Source organism: Ovis aries, chromosome 1 (genome assembly GCF_016772045.2).
Source record: "Ovis aries strain OAR_USU_Benz2616 breed Rambouillet chromosome 1, ARS-UI_Ramb_v3.0, whole genome shotgun sequence".
In the NCBI taxonomy this organism is placed as follows: Eukaryota; Metazoa; Chordata; class Mammalia; order Artiodactyla; family Bovidae; genus Ovis; species Ovis aries.
In genome coordinates this window covers 266,073,060-266,094,983 of record NC_056054.1, presented here as the reverse complement: position 1 = coordinate 266,094,983, position 21,924 = coordinate 266,073,060, and the positions used below count along the sequence as shown (strand labels likewise).

Sequence of the window (21,924 nt, the reverse complement as noted above, 5' to 3'; positions counted from 1 at the left end):
CCCTGATCCCAATAAAATGAACCTGCAGTTCATGACCAACAGAAGCCAGGAAGTTCTAACGTCACTTAGAGAATCCAGCCAGGCCATGGAGTGGCCGAGAGGGAGGGGTTAAAGCTGAGCTCTGCTCTGTCAGCACGAAAAGAGGCGATGCTTTGGTGGGGGCAGGGTGGAGAGTGAGCTGGGGTCTCCAGTGGGGGTGACTTTCTGTTGTCAGTGAGAGGAGGACAAACAAAGGACAAAAGGATGCTATTGCTTGTGAAGACTGGGGAACCAGCCACTCACACCCCAAGGAGGGAAGAAGGAAAGTAATCAGCTAATGGACACAGGAAACGAGACGCTGATCTGCCCCGGGACCAGAGTCTCAGAGCTGCTGCACTCAACTGTAAATCGGCTGGGGAGGCCTCCAGGCAACCTCTGAGAAATGGAGCAGTGCCCCCAAAGCCCCACTCACAGGGCCCGGTCCCAGAGTTGCCTGGACAGAGGGACAGCGAGGAGGAGGTTGCAGGGAGTACCAGCTCTGAGCCCCCGCTGCCAGGCTGGAAAGTCACAGGCAGAATGTGCTTCCTTCCCTCCCTCCGTGGGTGGGAGGGGCACTGGGGATCTCCACCTTTCCCCAGACACTCCCTGCATGAGGGCCAGAGGCCAGCAGGGAGGCCAAGGGACCCCAGATGCATTTCTGAGAATTCGGGGGTTCAGCCTTGGCGGGGCAGCCCCCTGTCTTCCACACTTGGCAGGGATGGGGAAAGGATTCACTGCCTACCCCCTGCCGACCTGAAACACCCAGGGCAAAGGTGAAGGCCAGGATAATGCTCCTGTAGAGCCAGCAGTCCCCGGAGGTGGGGGGATGAGACCCCATCCACCTGAGAGTTCCGTTGGGTGGGAGAAAAGGCCACGAGGAGGTCAGAGAAGGGGCCGTCCACACCCTGACCCCCCTGGGTGCCTCCCAGGGCAGGGCTCCACTGGGGCTCATCTGCCCAGGGGCCCATTGAGTTATCCATGTGCAGCAGCCCCTGATGAATGACGCCTGTGCCTGGGACACGCCCAGATGAGAAGTACGGAGGCCTTCTAGGAGCAGTCATTGTGTATAATGGGACCTGAACCCCTGATCTCAGAGCCTGGCCCCAAAGCAAATGTCCACCCCAGGCCCCAGCTTCCAGGCAGGATGCCCTGGGAGGGGCGCGAACCTCCTGCAGGCACAGCCTGGCCTCAGAGAGACCACCCTGGCTCTGGACCCCAGCACACATGACTGGCCTCAGAGAGACCACCCTGGCTCTGGACCCCAGCACACATGACTGGCCTCAGAGAGACCACCCTGGCTCTGGACCCCAGCACACATGGCCTCCCCAGGCCTCGGCGGCCTTCTCAAGGAGTGTCAGGATGGTCAGCACCCCTTTCAGACGGGGTGGGGGTATGTGTGGGAGGGGTGGGGGAGGCAGCTGGCTGGGCTCCCAGAGGGACTGGACATCCTCAGCCACTGAAGCCAGATGCTGCAGGACAGAGGTGAGGGCCAGGAGCTAAGGGGCTGGGTCTAAGGAGTGGTGCTTGGGAAGACAAGGCAGACCTGGAGGTCAGGAGCTGGGCAGTACAGACATCCACACTCGGCTGTGTGGGGATAGTGAGGGCTGCAGAGGCTGACCCCACTGCCCGGGAACACAGGCCGGTTCCTGTCTGCACCGACGTGGCTGTCAACTGCACCTCGGTACAGCCCTGCTGTCACCGAGCTGCCACCCTTCCGCGCAGGCTGGGCCCAGGCTCTGTGCGGAAGGATGAGTGAGTTGCAGTGGATGGACAGTCACGGTGAGCAGGATTCCCACACCCCTCCCTCCATAAGACCCCGAATCCCCGACAGACACCGTGTCTCCAATGCCCACTTTCAACAGCACATCATCCAAAATCCTATGGACACACAGACACAATGCAGGGAGGTCCTGGCGGCTCCAAGACCCAGGGAAAGTGGGAAGAGAAGCCCGCCAAAAGCAGGGGAAAAAAAGCCTGCTGAGCAGTGCTGGGGCCACTCAGCACCTCCCCCACAGGGTCACAGCCAGAGCTGTGCCTGGTTCTGGGAAGGACCCCCATCCTATGGGTGAAGGGCTAGGGGTCCAGGCTGCTTAGGGCCTGGAAGACCCACCCCCTTGGGACAGAGCAGGTTTGTGGCAGGGTGGTGGCCTGTGACCAGCTGAGGCTGGTGGCTTGAAACGTCCAGCTTACTCCTTTATTTCATTGTCAAACCCATGTCCATGTGTCCGATGCACTGTGAGGCCAGACAAAGTGAAAACTCGGAGTCCGGAGCAGAGGAAGGTTTACTGTAGGTCTGAGCAAGGAGACTGGCGACTTGTGCTCAAAAGTCCCTGCTCCCTGGTGGCTTTCAGGGAAGGGTTTTTAAAGGCAGCATGTGGGTTAAGGGCTGCAGGCTCTGGTTTTCTTCTGACTGATTGGTGGTGAGGTAATGGGTTGGTCTTCTAGGAATCTCCATCATCAGCTGTCTGGTCCTGACCAGTCTAGGGACTACATGTTCGTGGCCATCATGCAGCGAACTTCTTCCATTTGGTGAGGATTTCAGTATCTGTAGAACAATTCAGGACTGCGCATCAGACAGTTATTAAGCTACTTCAGGGAGGAACTAAAGATTCTGTGATTACCATATGGCTGATCTATTTTTCTAAATTGTCACCAGTTCTGACCCAGCTGCTATTTTTCGCTATTCCATGCTCACATCCTTTCAAGCATTAATTCTTGAGCCAGGCGTCGGTGACTCGGAGGAGGCCATGGAGACTACAGCTTTTTTTTTTTACAAACGAGGCAGGTGGAGGACTCAGGGGTGGAGTCTGTCCCAGGAAGGTCCCAGGGGGTCCTGCTCTGTTACAACTTCACTGTTTGGAAGGAAACCATGAGCTCCCCCTTCACAGGGCCTGTGGCACCATGACAGCTGCACGCTGGGGACAAGCAAACACTAGAGGCAGAGGAGAAGCCTCCCTGTGGTGGAGGTGAAACCATCCTGAGGTCTCATCAGCCCGGCAGAGCTGACTCCATCCCAAACGTGCTCGGCCTCAGAAACAGAACCATGAGACAATGGCCGGGGGTCCCAAGCAGGGGAGAGGGACCCTGTCCTTGCAGAAAGCAGGGAGGCGGAGCTAAAGAGGGAGAGTGCACATGGATGCCCTGGAAGCTCAAGGTTGAAAGCTTCAGTGCGGGAGGGGAGTTCTCAAGAGGACTCGCCACGGGAGACAGATCACTGAGCTGGGGGCCGCCTGCCCAGATGCAGGGGAAAGTAAAAGCCGTGGAAGTTTTAGAGACACAATCCCACTCGAGTGAGGAGTGAACATACTTTTGTGGAATAGAGACAATTTCAGTTCAGTTCAGTTCAGTCGCTCAGTCATGTCCGACTCTTTGAGACCCCATGAATTACAGCACGCCAGGCCTCCCTGTCTATCACCAACTGCCGGAGATCACTCAAACTCACGTCCATCGAGTCGGTGATGCCATCCAGCCATCTCATCCTGTCATCCCCTTCTCCTCCTGCCCCCAACCCCTCCCAGCATCAGAGTCTTTTCCACCGAGTCAACTCTTTGCATGAGGTGGCCAAAGTACTGGAGTTTCAGCTTTAGCATCATTCCTTCCAAAGAACACCAAGGGCTGATCTCCTTCAGAATGGACTGGTTGGATCTCCTTGCAGTCCAAGGGACTCTCAAGAGTCTTCTCCAACACCACAGTTCAAAAGCATCAATTCTTCGGTGCTCAGCTTTCTTCACAGTCCAACTCTCACATCCATACACGACTACTGGAAAACCATAGCCTTGACTAGACGGACCTTTGTTGGCAGAGTAATGTCTCTGCTTTTGAATATGCTACCTAGGTTGGTCATAACTTTCAGAAGTAAAAATAGGCAGTGTGGCCAGTCCTTGGCTATTGCATTACGTTCTTTGTATGACTGAGCCAGCACAAGGTCAGTATCAAAGGCCTGGGAGTCAATGTGCTCTGATTCTAGAGTATGTGCTTCTAGAACAAGCGATATCTCTAAGTTTCAAGAAACGGAATGCCCAACTCTAATGGACCTCAACATGAACTTGCTAATAAATACTGACTCCTGTGACAGGACAGTCCAGAGCAGATATGATCAGGTTTCCAGACTCATTGCTGCAAATATCTGTTTGTGCAGCTCTGCTCATGTCAGCCTTACCCTTGGGGTGGCTGCCCTCATAATGTCAAAGTAGCTGCTAGTTCCAGTCTTCACACCTACATCCACACCCACAGGGCCTGCGGTGGGGTGGGTGTGCCTCTTCTATCTGGTCATCATAGCTCTTCATGCTCAGACCTGTGCCAGGACTAGGGGACCCAGAGCTGTTCTCAAACCACATCCTTTACTCCTGTGAAAGTGAAAGTCGCTCAGTCTTGTCTGACTCTTTGCAATCCCATAAACTGTCCATAGAATTCTCTAGCCATAATACTGGAGTGGGTAGCCTTTGCCTTCTCCAGGGGATCTTCCCAACCCAGGGATCGAACCCAGGTCACCTGCACTGCGGGCAAATTCTTTACCAGGTTAAATCTCCCGCCTCTGCTGAAAACAGCCCGTGGTGTCACTCTGTCCCAGCATGTTCCCAAAGCCTGAACTTTGACCTTTGAAACAGCTGCACAGTTCATTCTAGGGGAGATCATGCTTGTTATCCCCGGAAGCAAAGCTGCAGGGACCCATGAAATGCTTTCAACCTTGCTGGTTCTTTGCCGACAGAGGTATCAACATTATAGGAAACAAATTCCTTTCTCTTTTTTTAGTTTATAAAGTGCAAATCAGGGCCCAAAGCTCCCTAGACTGAGTGACAGGATGGGAACCCTTGCTGCAGAGAAGAGGAGAAGGCTGGGCACAGAGGATCGGCCATGTCCTCAAGGTCAGGGCGGCAGGAATGGCACGGGGCCTCGCCCAAAACAAACTCATTCACAGGAACCTGGGAGCCCAGCACAGCCTTTCATGAGTCAGCAGCACCTGCACCCACCCTGCTTCTCACACTGAGGGGAGGATGGAGGAGGCCCAGGCTTTACGGCGGGGGGGGGGGGGGCGCCCTAGGGGGCACTGTGTGTTCACTTCTGCAGGAGCAAGGCAGCACCCTGCTTCCATGAGCGCCTCGGGGGGACCCCACGCCCTCAGACTCTGTGGGGCTGACGGTGGAAGAGGGTCTGGCCGGACACAGAGATGGACCGCCTCCCGGGCACGCAGGCCAGCTCTTCCCTGGCAGCTGTGTGAACCTGGCAACCGAAGTGAGAGAGGCCCATTTGACAAATTAAAGATGTGACGAAGGGAAAACATCTCTGGAAATTTCCATATGGGGCACTGGGGACCAAATCTGGTCACCCCATCCGGATGGCAAGCAGGCAGCCATGTTCCTGCCAAGAAGCTCTGCGGGGCGTGTTTCCGCACAGTGGGCTGGAAGAAGCCAGTGCTTAGCCGTGTTATTTCTTAAACACAAGACATTCAAAGAAGAACGCAGAAGATATTTGTCTTAAAAATTATGACCCACTCCCCCGGAGCTGTTTGCTGTGCAAGGAGTTCGTATGGGATTTATTCAGGTCCAATGACACAACTGCCCTTGGTGTGTGCTGGTTTAAATTTTTGTTTGTGTTGGCAGATTTAAGCATTTCAAAGTCCATTTATCATTTTAAAGCCCAGAAGGAACTTTAACACACTTTTGACGTAAAAGCAAGAGGCTGTGTTTTCAACACCAACAATTCACTGATTTCACCAAAAACCCACAAGTCCAACTTCTTGAATTCCTTGTGCTTTTGCCTGAAATTTTATTGGGAACAGAAATAAACCATCCACCTTTAAAGTGGAGGAGTTGATACATACACACTTGTGAACGTAGCATGAGAACCAGGATGGTGAACAGTCACCTGGATCTTCTGCCTGTCCCTCGAAGCCTCCCGCCTGCTGCCTGTCACCATGATTACCTTGCAAGTCCCAGAATTTCACATAAGTGGAGTCGTCACCACATTCACCTTGTGGTCTGGCATCCTCACGTGACTCAGCACTCACTGTCTGAGGTCCCCGCTGTGGTAGGCGGTCCCCTCCCTTACGGCTGCCAGCCTCCCCCCTATGGCTGCCACAGTCCAGAGTTGTCTAGTGATGGACAGTGGGCTGAGCTTTGTCTTGGGTGATTACAAAACTGCTCTGAAGGCAGGTGATTGTTTCTCTTGGGCAGCACCCAGGAGGGGACTCCCGGATCACACACAAGGTGACTCCTGAAAGTGAACTCTAAGGAAGAGCCCCTCTGCCTCTTGGAGCAGGTGCACGTGCTGTGGTCCTGGATCCTCGTCAGCATCTGGCTCAAGGCTCGCCTTTTTGACTTTGATCTTCTAGTGGGGTGTAGCGCTACCTTGTGGAGTTTTTAATTTGCATTTCCCAAATGAATAATGACATCTTTTCATGCGTTATTTCCCATAGATAAAATTCTTATTTTTCCCCCTAGTATCGTTTGTTCCTTTTTATTTTAAGTTCATCTGTAACAGTTGTAGATTTATAAACTGTAAAGATAACACAATGATTTCCTACACACCCACCCCATTTTTCCCTATTAACATCTTGCATTCATGCGTGGCATTTGTTACAATGAGTGAACCAATAATCAACACACTATTGCTAATGAAACCAGTAAGTCACAGTCTGTTCAGACTCCTCAGTTTCCCCAACTGACCTTCTGCTGCCCCAGGGCTCCGGCCAGGCCCCCATGTGACATGCTGCTATTGTGTCCCCTCAGAGCTCCTCTGGGCTGTGACAGTCCCTCAGACCTTCTTGTCTTTAACGACCTTGACGGTTTGGAGGAGGAGCCAGGCGTTTTGCAGGACGCCCCTCAGTGAAGACCACAGAAGGGAGGGGCCCTTCTCACCACGTCTCCTCCAGGGTGCGTGCCGTCACGTGACCTCCATGGTGGACGCTGACCGTGGTCGCCGGGCTCAGGCGAGTCTCGCAGGCATCTCCACTATGCTGCCACCTCCTCCCATCGTCCTCTGGAAGGGGGTCGCTGTGCACACCCCCTACCCGAGGAGGGGCGCTCCCCTCCCCTGAGGTCGGGGCAGCTGCAGAGCCACGTGAATCCTCCCGGTTTCCTTCTCCATCACTTGTTTATGTCAGGCTGGCCCCGGGGGTATTTATTTATTTTTTGCTTTGGGCCGTGATCCAGTACTGTTGCTGTTCTGCTGCTGAACTGGCTCCGGCACTGGCCCTCGGGAGTTCCTCGGTTGGCTCTGCTGTCCCCCTGACATGCCCGCCCTTGGGGGCTGTTGTGGTTTGTTTCCGAGCACTTCCCTTCCTCGAGCCATTTCCTGCTCCTGTCTGAGAGTCAGTGTTCCTCCAGGGAGCCTGGTCCCTTCTGCTGGAAATGGTGTAAGAGACCACGATTTGGGCGCTGATGTGATCATTGCTGCCGGGCTGTGGCTGCTTCTAAGTCCGCTCAGCTGACAAAGAAGGAACTACCTGTGTGTACATTAACCTGTGTGCCTGTCTCGCTTTATTGTGCTTTGCAGACATTGTGCTTTTGACAAATTGAAGGTTGTGGCAACCCTGTGTCAAGCAAGTCTCATGGCTCCATTTTTCCAGCAGCATTTCATGTCTCATATTTGTGTCACATTTTGGTAATTCTTCAGTTCAGTTCAGTTCAGTCGTGTTTGACTCTTTTTGACCCCATGGACTGCAGCACACCAGGCTTCCCTGTCTATCACCAATTCCTGGACCTTACTCAAACTCATGTCCATTGAGTCGGTGATGCCATCCAACCATCTCATCCTCTGTCATCTCCTTATCCTCTTGCCTTCAATCTTTGCCAGCATCAGGGTCTTTTCCAATGAGTTGGTTCTTCAAATCAGGTGGCCAAAGTATTGGAGTTTCAGCTTCAGCATTAGTCCTTCCAATGAATATTCAGGACTGATTTTCTTTAGGATGGACTGGTCTGATCTCCTTGCAGTCCAAGGGACTCTCAAGAGTCTTCTCCAACATCACAGTTCAAAAGCATCAATTCTTCAGTGCTCAGCTTTCTTTATAGTATAACTCTCACATCCATACATGACTACTGGAAAAATCATAGCCTGGACTAGATGGACCTTTGTTGGCAAAGTAATGTCTCTGCTTTTTAATATACTATCTAAGTTGGTCATAGCTTTTCTTCCAAGGAGCAAGCATCTTTTAATTTCATGGCTGCAGTCACCACCTGCAGTGATTTGGGAGCCCAAGAAGATAAAGTCTGTCACTGTTTCCATTGTTTCCCCATCTATTTCCCATAAAGTGATGGGACCAAATGCCATGATCTTAGTTTTCTGAATGTTGAGTTTTAAGCCAGCTTTTTCACTGTCATCTTTCACTTTCATCAAGAGGTTCTTTAGTTCTCCTTCGCTCTCTGCCATAAGAGTGGTGTCATCTGCATATTTGAGATTACTGATAATTCTTGCAGTATTTTACAACTTGTCATTATTGTTGTATTTACTGTGATCTGTGATCAGCGATCTTTGTTGTCACTACCACAGCTCTCTGAAGGTTCAGATGATGATTAGCATTTTAATCAAAAAGTACTTTTAATTAACTGATGTACATTGATTTTTATATACATAATGCTATTGTACACTTAATAGATGACAGTATAGTATAAAATAACTTTAATATGCACCGGGAAACCAAAAATTTTGTGAGTCACCTTATTGCAACATTCACTTTATTGTCTGGAACTGAACCTGCAGTATTTCTGAGGTGTGACTGCACACATCTAAAATTCCTCCATTTATAGCCATTGGCGTCCTCCTTAAGCTAAACGTGAGTCCACCCCGATGCCGCTAACTCTAGCCATTACCACGTGGATCACCTTCCCTCCTCACCTTCCTGAGGTGTAACCTCCCCCCCCCGCCCCACCCACCAGCAGGGGGACACCTGGCTCCCACCCCATCCACTTACCTAACTGTTTAATGCCAGTATCAAAACTGAGCAGGACCCTGCAGGGCCTTCCCAGGATCAGACCTGTCCTCATCCCCCATTTCTTGTTTGTAGAAAAGCCTTAGCCACCTAAGCCTTCCCTGACTTCCCAAGAGCACATTTAATCAGAAAAGTGAGAAAATGTAGACACAAAGGAAAGTAGTTAAAGCAAAACAAAATAAAAATACTTTCACCATAAAACAAAGCTAAGAATGCTTAGTTCCTCCTCAAGGGAGGAACTATTATATTATAGATAATATGATGAATATATTAAGGCTTTTTTGAAGAAACTGAACCCTGACCAGGTGGAGAAAGCGACTGCAGGATGATTACCAGCACACAGACTCCAGACAAGTTGGAGTCAGAAAACGGATAGCTGAAGTTCCTGAAATACCACCCTGGTATCTCACCACCAACCAATCAGAAGAATGTCCATGATCATGCACCCTGCAACCTTCACACCTAATGTTGCCTTTAAAAATTCTTCTCTAAGAGCCATTAGGGATTCAGATCTTTTGAGCATGAGCTGCCCATTCTCCTTGCCTAGTGTCCTGCAAATAAACGCTGCACTTTCCTTCACCACAACTTGGTATCAGTAGGCTGGCTTTGCTGTGCATCAGGCGAGCAGACCCAAGCTCTGTTCAGTAATAGCATACACATATTGTTGTTGTTCAGTTGCTAAGTCATGTCCGACTCTTTGTGACCCCACGGGCTGCAGCACACCAGGCTTCCCTGTCCTTCACTGTCTCCTAGAGTTTGCCCAAACTCATGTACATTGAGATGGTGTTTCCATCCAACCATCTCATCCTCTGTCACTCCCTTCTTCTCCTGCCCTCAATCTTTATTAACCCATGTCCCCCAGGAAACAACTATATCAACCTATGCACAATTTCTTTGGCCTTTAGACTTATAGACTCTACCCATTTCCAAAACTAGTCATTCCTAAGGGGGTCAGTGAGGATGCACCCTCCCCAGTGAGGATGCTTTATACATTTGTGATACAGTAAGATTATTTTGTCACATTCTGGGCTCCATCCTGAGATCCCCAAACTCCTAAATGCACACAATAAGGTATATTCTTCATGCCGTAAAGTTCTATGAGTTTTGACAAATGGACAATGTCATATATCCACCATCAGCATCTCATACAGAATAATGTAACCACACTAAAAAAAATATCCCCTTTGCTTCACGTACCCAATCCCTCATCCCTTCTCACAAATTCCTGGCCATCACAGATCTTTTTACCATCACAACAGTTTCACCTTTTCCAGAATATCATAAATACAATTATAATTACATGATATGCAGTCTTTTCGGACTAACTTCATTCACTGAGCAATCTGCATTTAAGATTCATCAAGAATGTTTTTCTGCATCTATTGAGATGAAAGTATAGATTTTCTTTATTTCTATCTGTTATTGTGATGTGTTACATTGATTGATTTTCAAATGCGAAACCAACCGTGCATTCCTGAGATAAGCCTATGGTTTCTCTTAATTTCTGTCTGTTATTGTGATGAATTAGATCAATCGATTTTCAAATGTTAAACCAACCTTGCATTCCTGGGATAAACCTTGCTATATCGTGATGTGTTTTCCTTTTTACATATTGTTGAGCTTGATTTGTTAACATTTAGTTGAGAATTTGGGCATCTACAGTCAACCAAGGAGAGTGGAGTGAATATTTAAAGTGTTGAAAGAAAACCTCCACCAACCTAGAATTCTGTCTGATGAAATTATCTTTTAAGAGTGAAGGAGAACTAAAGACTTTCTCAGACAAACAAAAACTGAAGGAATTCATTGACAGCAGACATGCTCTTTTCTAAAGTTCTTTGGGGAGAAGGGAATGATATAGGTCAGAAACTTGGATCTACATAAAGAAATGAGTGTTTAAGAAGGCTGTGAAAGTGCTGCACTCAATATGCCAGCAAATTTGGAAAACTCAGCAGTGGCCACAGGACTGGAAAGGTCAGTTTCACTCCAATTCCAAAGAAAGGCAATGCCAAAGAATGCTCAAACTACCGCACAATTGCACTCATCTCACATGCTAGTAAAGTAATGCTCAAAATTCTCCAAGCCAGGCTTCAGCAATATGTGAACCATGAACTCCCTGATGTTCAAGCTGGTTTTAGAAAAGGCAGAGGAACCAGAGATCAAATTGCCAATATCCTCTGGATCACAGAAAAAGCAAGAGAGTTCCAGAAAAACATCTATTTCTGCCTTATTGACTATGCCAAAGCCTTTGACTGTGTGGATCACAATAAACTGTGGAAAATTCTTCAGGAGATGGGAATACCAGACCACTTGACCTGTCTCTTGAGAAATCTGTATGCAGGTCAGGAAGCAACAGTTAGAACTGGACATGGAACAACAGACTGGTTCCAAATAGGAAAATGAGTACGTCAAGGCTGTATATTGTCACCCTGCTTATTTAACTTCTATGCAGAGTACATCATGAGAAATGCTGGACTGGAAGAAACACAAGCTGGAATCAAGATTGCCAGGAGAAATATCAATAACCTCAGATATGCAGATGACACCACCGTTATGGCAGAAAGTGAAGAGGAACTAAAAAGCCTCGATGAAAGTGAAAGTGGAAAGTGAAAAAGTTGGCATAAAGCTCAACATTCAGAAAACAAAGATCATGGCATCCAGTCCCATCACTTCATGGGAAATAGATGGGGAAACAGTGGAAACAGTGTCAGACTTTATTTTTTGGGGCTCCAAAATCGCTGCAGGTGGTGACTGCAGCCATGAAATTAAAAGACACTTACTCCTTGGAAGAAAAGTTATGACCAACCTAGATAGCATATTCAAAAGCAGAGACATTACTTTGCCACCTAAGGTCTGTCTAGTCAAGGCTATGGTTTTTCCTGTGGTCATGTATGGATGTGAGAGTTGGACTGTGAAGAAGGCTGAGCACCCAAGAATTGATGCTTTTGAACTGTGATGTTGGAGAAGACTCTTGAGAGTCCCTTGGACTGCAAGGAGATCCAACCAGTCCATTCTGAAAGAGATCAGCCCTGGGATTTCTTTGGAAGGAATGATGCTAAAGCTGAAACTCCAGTACTTTGGCCACCTCATGTGAAGAGTTGACTCATTGGAAAAGACTCTGATGCTGGGAGGGATTGGGGGCAGGAGAAGGGGATGACAGAGGATGAGATGGCTGGATGGCATCACTGACTCGATGGATGTGAGTCTGAGTGAACTTTGGGAGTTGATGATGGACAGGGAGGCCTGATGTGCTGTGATTCATGGGGTCGCAAAGAGTTGGACACGACTGACTGAACTAACTAAAGATAAAATAAAATCCTTTTCATCCTTATTCTTAATTGATCTAAAGCATAACTGTTTAAAGTAGTAATAATAGCAACGTTTTGGGTGACTAAGTAAAACAAACAGCAGCAATGGCATGAAGAATGGAGTGAAATTTGGAACTCTACTATAAGGCACCTCCACTCTGTATGAAGCGGTACAGTTAAAACTGAAAATGGGCTTAAATTAACCTCAGATAAACCTCACTAAGGTCGTGTTTTAATGTACACTGCAAACTCTAGGAGTAGCACTTAAATATTTTTTAAATCAGGAAAACTGATACGCTAGGAAAGGAGATAAATGGAATCATATAAGATGTTTAATTAAAGCAGAAAAAGTAGAAAAAGAAAACCTCACAACCTGATAGGTTGTGTATTCATTTTCATCCTGGTTAAAATGCTTTGAAATTTTCCTATAACTTTTTTTCTAATTTGTGCATCACTTAGATATCTGTGTTTAGTTTCTGAATATTTGGAGATCACCTAGTTTTGTTACTGAATCTTAATTGATTCTCACTGTGGTCAGAGAACATACTTTGAATGACCTGGATCCTTTAAATGTATTGAGAATCATTTTATGGGCCAGAATATGGTCTATTTTTGTAAATCAACTATGTGGAGCAAAAAGATTACATATTCTGCTGTGGTTGGGTGACATACTCTACAAATGTTAACTTGATTGATAGTGTCATTTAAGTCTTTTATTCATTTGCTAAGTTCTCTGTCCATTTGTTCTGTTAATTATTGAGATAAGGAGTTGAAATCTCCAACTACAATTGTTGACTTGTTCTTTTCCTTCTGGTTCTAGCACTTTTTGCTTCCCTGTTTTGAAGCTTTTTATTAGGTACATAAATGCTTAGGGTGTTAGTCCTCATAATGAATTGATCCCTTTCTTATTACAGAATAATCCTTCATATCTCTTACAATGTTTCTTGCCGTGATATCTACTTGTCCAATGTTATGAGTCACTCCAACTATCTGTTAAGTAGTATCATTATGTTATATATTTTCCCATCCTTTTATTTTTAACCTATTTGTATCTTTACACTTAAAGTGTTTTTCCTGTTGGCAGTATATTATTTGGTCTTCTCTTTTATTAAATCTTACAATTTCTGTTCCAGTTGGAATCTTTTGACCATTAGAATATCAATGTGGTTATTAATATGGTTAAGTTTAAATCTATAATCTTACTATTTATTCTAAATTTGTCTCATCTGCTATTTTTTGCCTTCTTTGAGATTAATAGTTTTTAATTCCATATATCTTTTATGTTTGCTTATCAGCCATAATTCTTTCTTCTTTCTTTTATCTGTGGCTCTAGGTTTATAATGCACCTCCTTAACTTAGCACAGTAATATTATGTTGTATGTGCTGTGCTAAGTTGCTTCAGTCGTGTCCGACTCTTTGCAACTCTATGGACTGTAGCCCTCCAGGCTTCTCTGTCCATGGGGATCTCCAGGCAAAAATACTGGTGTGGGTTGCTGTGCCTTCCTTTAGGGGATCTTGTATTGCAAGAGTAGATTTCTGTTTCTCCCTCCCAGTCTTTATGCAATTGTTGTCATGCATTTTACTTCTAAGTTTGTAACAAACCGCACAATACACCATTTTTTCTTTAAGAAGTCAGTTATATTTTAGAGATTTTAAAACACACCTTTATATTTATCCATATTTTCCCATTTTTGATGCTTTTCTTTCCTTTGTACTGATTCAGATTTTCCTTCTTCTCAAAGGACTTTGTTTAATATTTCTGGTGATATACATGAACTGGTGTGAAGACTTTCAGTCTTCCCACGTCTAAAAATGCCTATTTCACCTCTACTTTTGAAAGGCAATGTTTTGGGTGTATAATTCTAGTTTGAGTTTGTATCTTTCAGTACTTTAAAGAGGTTGCTCCATTGTGCTCTTATTTGCAGTGTTTCCATGATAAAAGCTATTATTCTTTTCTTTTTTCTACTATATGAAAGTGTCTTTCCTCCCTCTGACTGGTTTTAAGATTTTTCTCTTTGTCATTAGTTTTGAACAGTTTGATCGTGCTATGCCTTGGTATTATTTTCTTTTATTTCTTTTGCTTGGGGTTTATTGAGATTCTTGGATCTGTGCATTCATGTCGTTCAAATGTTTGTCCCCTCTACCTTGGGGAACATTGGTAATACACATATTAGAGGACTTTAACTCGTCACACTTTCTATTTGTTTTTTAGGATATGTTTTTATGTTTCATTTTGTACAGTTTCTAGCACTGTATCTTCAAGTTTACTAATCTTTTCTTCTGTGATGTCTCAGTTCAGTTCAGTTCAGTCACTCAGCTGTGTCTGACTCTGTGACCCCATGAATCGCAGCACGACAGGCCTCCCTGTCCATCACCAACTCCTGGAGTTCACCCAAACTCATGTCCATCGAGTCAGTGATGCCATCCAGCCATCTCATCCTCTGTCGTCCCCTTCTCCTCCTGCCCCCAATCCCTCCCAGCATCAGAGTCTTTTCCAATGAGTCTGCTACTCCCCTCCAGTGTATTTTTCACCTTGAACATTGTCGTTTTCATCTTTAGAAACTTGATTTGGATCTTTTATATCTGTATCTGTCTTTATCACATCTACTCTTTTTTCTAACTTCTTGAACATAAAAATATAGTTCTAACAATTGTCTTAATGTCTTTGTCTACTAAATCTGTTTTCTTTCTCATTTCTGGATCTGTTTCTATGGACTGATTTTTATCTTCATTTTCAGTCATATTTTCCTGCCTTTGTGCACATCCCATAATAAGTCATAAGTCTTGAGAGAAAGGAGTTGTTTCCAAGTCGCTTAATTGCTTTCCAGAACAAGCTCAAGCATGCTAATGGGAACACAAAAATATCTCACATGGGGAAAACATGATGTCTGACAGCCAACAGAAAATTATGGGATATCAGACATAACTGAGTGACTAACACTTTCACGTTCAAGAGGAAAATGTGGGTAGGAACCACAGGACAGTCTTACTTTGAAAAGAACTGCACAGAGGAAATTCCAGAAATCTGAAGAGGATCCCCATCCAGAAGTCAGGTGAACACAACTGTGTGGGTGTTCTCACACCGGCAGGCGCCTATGCTCTCTGCCCAGAACTGGCTGCCATGGTTAAAATAAACCTCTCCACACACCCCCAACCCCTACCCCCACTGGGGCCACTCTGACAGCAAATTTTTATGTCCAGGAAAGGCTCTTATAAATATCCTTGTGCACCAGCACAATGGTGACTGTTCAAGGTGATTAGTTCTTCACTGCCACTCAGAAGAGAACCTGAAGTTCCTGTGTGTGGGTTTAGAGCTGTCTCCAAGGTTTACCAAGAAAGGGGAGTAGTGTGCACGGTCCACTGGCAGCCACACAGCAGAGAGGGGACGTGGACATGCGTGCTGCTGCATGTTTGGGGCAGGTTCTCCCCTCGATGGAGGCTGCCTGTTGGGGACAGGGCTGGGATGGCAGGACCTGCATGGAGAGGGGATGGGCCTATCATTGCATCACTTTTTATACTTTTTGACATTTGAATTATGCAAATATACTACCCGTTCAAAAAAAGAAAGACAAAAAACCCTGAAAAAATAGGTTTCTTAAAAACCTTTGCAAGTTGGACTGTCAAAACCGCACTCTCATGACTTTAACGTGACTATTTTTAATTCTTATTTTGATTGGTCATCATCTCTATAGCTTGCCCATCCTTCATAGTGCATGCTCCTCTTTTCCTTGTTGGTCCAACAACCTCATCAAACATAGGAATATGCAAATATGTGCACACACACACCCGTTGCCTGAAGACACCAGCCCTACCTGGCATGGGCAGAGGCAAGACTTTCAGACACTGACCTCTGGGCTCATGTGCTGTGCCTTGAAAGCCAGGGTCCAGCTCCTTGACCCTGTGTCCCTGTGGTCATCTCCTGCATGGTGTCCATTCTCATCTCTTCTGCTGCAAGACTCTGGGTGAGGATGGGTCTGGATCTCTGGCACACGGTGGGGCTGGTGTGTCTCAAGCCTTGAGGGAGTGTTCTGGGCAGCTGAGGTCAGCATGCCCACAGAGCTGTCCACAGCTATAGAATCGGCCCTCGCCTGCACTGTCCATTCACACGTGACCAAGGGCCTGAAACAGAGGAACTAGGTTTCAAATTCTACTTAATTTATTTGTCAGGACACGGTTAGTGGCCACTGTGGTGGACAGAGCAGGTGTGGAGATGACAGGAAGCCTTAGACGCCCGGCTGGTCCAGGCAGGACCGCAGTTGGCTGCAGCTGGGTTTGGGTAGAAGAACTTGCGAATGCAGAAATTCTCAAGAGGCGGAGGGGGCGGGGCCTGCGGAGGAGCGGGGTGGGGGGCTGCGGAGGGGCGGGGCGTGCGGAGGGGCGGAGCCGTGCACCTGGGCACTGCACGCTGCTCTTCTCTGACTCTGACCACGTCTAAGGCCCCAGGAAGCGTGCAGGCCGGCCTCCTGGATGTCACAGCTGGTCCTCGGGGTCCCCTCTGTGATCCCAGGTCTCTGATGGCCGTGTCACAGCCCCCATGTGAGGTGTGGGGTTTGGAGGCCACCTCGGGACACGGCGGGTTCCCTATCTGAACTGATGGGAAGGCCGTGTCACCTGCCAGGGCTACAGTGGGGCCCCCAGGGGCACAAAGCCTGAGGCTGGAAGAGGGGACACGGGCCGCAGCTGCTGGTCCATGCTCTGCTCCTCTGCACTGATTGAAGTTGTGAGAGTCATTTCTCCAAGTTGAAGATGCAACTGTTACCTTGATAAACCTGCACAAAAGGTTCCAGAGAGTCAAGACAACACGGTTGGGGCTGTGGCTTCATCCTCTAGTCTGAAGGGAAGCTGGCCAGGGTACCCCACTAACGGGAGGTGGGCAGGGGACTGGGTGGCCGCCCCCACCTGCTCCTGCCCGCTGCCTCACTTCCTTGCATCCAGCTGGCAGACCCTAGAGGCAGAGGCTGAGAAAGGACGGGACTCTCCCTGCCCTACAGCTGGCTCCTCTCAGTTCCTGTTGACCCAGGGCTGGGCGAACAGGACACAGCCACGGCCAGCTCTGCTCAGAAGGAGCCACGCAGACCAGGCAGGCCACTCCATGCTAGGTGTCAACTGCTTAGAGAGGTCTATGTACCTGGGAGCACCCTCTGGTGGGAAGACCCTCCCCCAGGTTCCACCCCCACCCCCTATCCCCAGGAGGAATCTAGTGATGTCCCCCTCCACCCAGATGGCCCTAGACCTGCAGCCAGGCTTACAGGCCTCAGCTTGTCACTGACCCGCGGCTGTGTAGGTGGGCCCATCCAGGGCAGGAGACAGCACCCCAGCTTCTCCCACAGGTGCCCCAGCTGGCAGGGGTGGAGCCAGCATCCAGGCAGGATAGTCATGCCAACTCTGACCGGGTAGAGGGGCAGAGAACTGGGGGCCAGACACTGCCCTTGATGTGCACAGGCCTGAGGAAACAGCCAGCGCCATTTCCCCCTAGGCCCAGGGTCCCTGGAGATGAGAGGCCCAGGGAGGTCAGAGCTCCTGAAGGGGACTCTGGGCCAGCCTGGGACCATCTGCAGTGGTCACATTATGCCCTAATTAAGCCCATTCAGCCTCCCAGCCATGTGCTCTGTGGGCCTCCGGCTGCCTGTCTAGCACCCCACTGCCCCCCAGGGCTCTGGGGACCCCACGGTGGAGAGACTGCTGTGGTGTCCTTCCCACCCTTCCCTGCGGACCCATGCCGGGATTTCTCTGCACTGGAGCTGGAGGCCAGGGGCTGTCACCTGGCTGAGATGGCCCTTCCTTTCCGCTGGAGTTTGCAGAGCCCTGCTTGTGAGCCATCCACCTCCCCAGCAGTAAGGAGGCCTGGATGCACTCATGGAGCAAGGGAATGCTGGTTGTTTACCAACCCACTGGCAGCCTCACTTTGGAGGTGCAGCTCTAAAAATACCCCGAAAAGGTGTCCCCAGGTTGTGCCCGCCAAGGGTAGAGCCACTGTTGAAACAGTGATGAGAACCCTGCTCCTCAGAGGCAGAAGGCAGCTCTCCGCCCCAACCCTGTCCACCACCTCACTCTCCGGGGATGGAAGCCCAGGGCAATGGGGTGCAGTCACCAATATACCCACCTTCCCATGGGCACTGCTCTCTGTTCACGCTGAGGGCTGATGTTGTCTCCTAGATCACCAGATCGCCAGATCCTCATCTGAGCTGGACAAGCTCACCCCTCTTGTCACCTGTGGATCATCAGAATCTCCCAGGACAGAAGGGCAGAGGGCAGCTAGGACAGAGGCCACAAGAGCCCTGGCACCTCTCAGGGTGAGTGGCACCAGCCTGTCCCCACCTGCCCCAGGTGAGTCACCTGATGGGGAGAGGCCCTCACACAGCTCCATCTACATCTGTGGCCTCATTAGCCCTGTGGGCCCAACCAGGCAGTCAGCCAGGAGACCTGGTCTCAGTCAGCCTGGAACATGAAATGTGCCCCCAGCTCTGCCCCAGAGCACCCCTCTGCCTGCTCCTGTGAGTGACCACGGGTGGTCTCTGCCCCCCAACCCCCAGCTCCTCCGCTGGGGCTACACCCCTCTCAGGACTGAGACCAGAGCTGGTCCCTCTCTGCACATGATCCTACACCACTGGCCCCCCAGACCCACCCCCCACCTGTCCTTATGCTGTTGCTTCCCCTCCCCTGTGAGTGAGCAGAGACCAAAAGGTCATCCCTGTTCCCAGTGGAGCCAGGGGACTCAAACTGGTGACAGGACCAAGTGGGACAACAAGGCTGCCTACCAGTGCCTGCCAGGACTCACTCCCACGAGAGGCCTGGGGACTGTGGAGGGGGTCACATAGAGCCCTGGTGGGGTCGGAAGCCCTGGAGCCCTGAAGGGGTGAGGGACTCTGAGTGGGCAGTGGCCCAGAGACCAGGCTGACCCCCAGGAGACTATGTGGACGGGACCGACCTCACTCAACCAGCCAGCAACTCCCATTTCCCATCCAGGAAGCACTGGGGAACCTGGCCGAGACAACCAGTAAAAGACTTGGGCAATGTCACGAGACTTATCGGCAGCAACTGGACCCGAGTCATTTCTCTCCTACTCTCCGGGGTCAGGCCCTTCAGGCTGCCGCCCACCTGCCGCCCACATGCTGCCCACCTGCCAGCAGACGTGTGTTGGCGTGTCAGGTGCTTTAGTCAGCTCGGGGCTTGGAAGAGAATTCAATTAGTTTTAATTAGTACAAATTTAATCAATGTTAATTAGTTTTAACTAATTTAACATTTTTAATTAGTTAAAAATCAGCGCTTTCACATAAAATGTCAGACAGTAGACCCTTGGCACCTCTTTCCGCATCTCTCTGCCCACCTCCCTCCCAGCTTGTTCTTACTCCAAGGCTCTGACCCGTGACCCAGGCAACCTTGGGCTCTGGACTGCTGTCCATACAGAGCAGAAGTGTCAGGGAGACCACCAGGAGCCTCTGCCGTAGTCCCTGCCCTCTGCCCCCAAATAACAGGAAACCAGCAGAGAGATGGCAACCCTGTCCGGGCCAAGCTCTGAGGCATCACCTGGAACAAGTAAGGTGAGGCGTCACCTGGAGACACTAGGTCCCTGCCTGGCCCTCTCCCCCGCCCTGTCCCCTGCCCCCTACCCCTGCCTGGCCACTCAGAGTCCGAAGAAAGAGGTGGTTTCAGGAGTCAGTAGGCAGCCTGGCCCCCAGGGGGGGCCCCATCCTCAGGCCACCTCACTGCCCGGCCCACCCACAGTCAGCTTTCAGGGCGCCAGGGCCAGGAGCCGGGAGAGTGAGGGTCCCAGGGCCAGGAGGGTAGTGAGGGCCATGAGGACACGTGAGAGAAGGCGCGAGCCACTGAGGATGGGGGGGACAAGGAGGGCAGACGAGCGCCGTGGGAGCAAGCACGTGCAGGCGGGGGCAAGGGCCAGTGAGGATGGTTATAAGCAGGCAGGGGCAGGCATGGGCAAGGGAGGATGGGTGAGGGCTAGGTGAGGGGCAGAGAGGACAGGTATTGGCGGGTGAGGGCAGATGAATGCCAATGAGGACAGGTATGAGCAAGTGAGGGCAGGTGTGGGCCTGTGAGAGCAGGTGAGGTGGAGGAGGGCAGGTGTGGGCAGGTGAGGCAGATTAGGGCCAATGGGTACACAGTATGGGCAGGTGAGGGCCAGTGGGGACAGGTATGAGCAAGTGAGGGCAGGCGAGGGCCTGTGAGAGCAGGTGAGGTGGAGGAGGGCATGTGTGAGCAGGTGAGGTGGAGGAGGGCAGGTGTGAGCAGGTGAGGTGCAGGAGGGCAGGTGTGAGCAGGTGAGGTGGAGGAGGGCAGGTGTGAGCAGGTGAGGTGCAGGAGGGCAGGTGTGGGCAGGTGAGGTGGAGGAGGGCAGGTGTGAGCAGGTGAGATGCAGGAGGGCATGTGTGAGCAGGTGAGGTGCAGGAGGGCAGGTGTGAGCAGGTGAGGTGGAGGAGGGCAGGTGTGAGCAGGTGAGGTGGAGGAGGGCAGGTGTGGGCAGGTGAGGTGCAGGAGGGCAGGTGTGAGCAGGTGAGGTGGAGGAGGGCAGGTGTGAGCAGGTGAGGTGCAGGAGGGCAGGTGTGAGCAGGTGAGGTGCAGGAGGGCAGGTGTGGGCAGGTGAGGTGCAGGAGGGCAGGTGTGAGCAGGTGAGGGTCAGTTTGGACTCCCAGCCCATGCTCTTCCACACCCATGTCTTCCTGAAAACCCTGATTCCAAGGTTCTAAGTGCCACTCCTGCCCGTGGGCATTTCTGTGGGCATCATCTCAGTCCACTGAGCACCGACCGCCTCTGCTGACCGACTCTCCTGCCAGTGACTACTGGGCTGGGTGCCAGCCTCCAGGTCTGTGCCTACCCCCACCACCAGCATTGCCAAGTGCAGAGCCCACAGGGACCTGTGACAACTGTGCCTCTGGGCAGCAGCCTAGCATGGGGGTGGACCAGTCCACTCTCCATCCTACAGGCAGGAAAGAGCCCCTCACTGGGCCCCTCGGCTTGAGGAGAAGGCCCAGGCAGCCACTGCCCTTGAGTGGAGCACCCCTGAAATGTAGACATGTGGTCATGTGCCCCTGATGCCCTGCACCCTGCTCGGCGGCCAGTGGTGTCCCTGTCTCCGCTCAGGGTTGGGGGGCTGCTGCTGTGAAGGGAGGTGGTGCCTGCACCCCACCCAGGTGGGGGTGCTCTGCCCACTCTCCTCTTCCCACTGCCACGCACCACCCCCTGCTGATCCCCCAGGGCCGCTGGTTCCAGGGCTGGCAGGGTGGGCCTGCCTGGCACTGTGCCCAGCCCAGCCCTTAGGCTGTGAAGCATGGCTCTTATGCCTGGTTGCCCATGAAGCCGGGTGGCGAGGCCAGCAGCCACCTGCCACCTGCCACCTGGTGGTCAAATCCCGACAGGGCACATCTCAACAGCCTCGCCATCAGGAAAAGCAATGGAAGATAAGCCAGTTCCAGGGCTGTTTATGCAAAGGTTTAAAATGGGTCCAGTAACAGGGTCAAGGATTTGGAGACATGAACCCGTGGATGAGACTGTAAATCCTGAATGCACGACAGGGTCCTTGGTGGGGGAACAAGAAGGGTGAGGTTAGGGAAAGTTGGCTCCCTGGGTTTTCTAGTAAAAATGGAAGGTGAGGCAGGAGATGGATGGACTCTAGGCTGGGCACTTACGACTGGCCTCCTGCTTACATTTCTGGGGACAATA

At 50.3% G+C, this 21,924-nt stretch overlaps 1 long non-coding RNA gene across 1 annotated transcript; it reads right to left on the bottom strand.

Annotated features, from left to right (window-relative positions):
• Nucleotides 1-2,190: 2,190 nt before the first annotated feature.
• LOC121817518 (uncharacterized) lies at nucleotides 2,191-21,452 on the bottom strand. Its single transcript, XR_006057467.2, has 3 exons — nucleotides 18,353-21,452; nucleotides 16,098-17,018; nucleotides 2,191-2,563 (listed from the first exon to the last, which is right to left on the bottom strand). It is a non-coding gene; the product is annotated as an uncharacterized LOC121817518 (long non-coding RNA).
• Between the last annotated feature and the right edge of the window lie 472 nt (nucleotides 21,453-21,924).